We start from the raw sequence: 766 nt of genomic DNA, 5'->3' as shown, positions 1-766 counted from the left end.
TGGGTACATTTACTTAGTCAAAACTATGACACATGCACTGAGTGTCACTGTAGCTCACAGGAATTCTGTGCTCATATGCTATGGGGAATGCCACATACAAATGGGGCCTCATGAACAGTGCACACGTGTATTGTGCATTTCTCCTCTGCCCCTGTGCTTGCTCCATTGTCCCATCAGACTTCACTTATACAAATTCAAAGTCAGAGTCTTCAAAATGTTCATGATTTCAGTAGAACATTCAACCAAGTGCAGGACCTATGATGCAAACTGCATGAAAAGAAAGCTAAACAGTATTAGGACTCAGAAAACATATTGAATTACTACATCTCATGCTTTTATATATGCCAGCTTGCAGCTTCTAGATGAACTTGCTATGTTTAAAAAACTTTATATATTTATGATTTTTAATTCACAATCATTCTCCAAAAATACTACAGTGTCTGTAATCCCAGTGGCTTGGGAGTTTGAGGCAGGTGGATCACAAGTTCACAGCTTCAGCAACTTGGCAAGGCCCTAAGCAACTTAGCGAGACCCTGTATTAAAAAATTAAAAAGATGTCTGGGGATATGGTTCAGTGTTTAAGCACCCCCGGGTCTAATTCCTGGTACCAAAAAAAGGAAAAAAGAAAAAAAATCCAAACCACAATATTATACAATTATTTATACCAGAATATTTTATTTAGCAGGAAAAGGCAATTTAATCAGCTTGGTCTTCTTTTTAAGAATTGCTTTTTAAGAATTGCAAAGGTGTAGGGGGTGTGGTGGTG

This window comes from Marmota marmota, unplaced genomic scaffold (genome assembly GCF_001458135.2).
Source record: "Marmota marmota marmota unplaced genomic scaffold, marMar, whole genome shotgun sequence".
Classification (NCBI taxonomy): domain Eukaryota; kingdom Metazoa; phylum Chordata; class Mammalia; order Rodentia; family Sciuridae; genus Marmota; species Marmota marmota.
The sequence above is the reverse complement of the archived record's forward strand: the minus strand, read 5'-3'. Positions refer to the sequence as shown.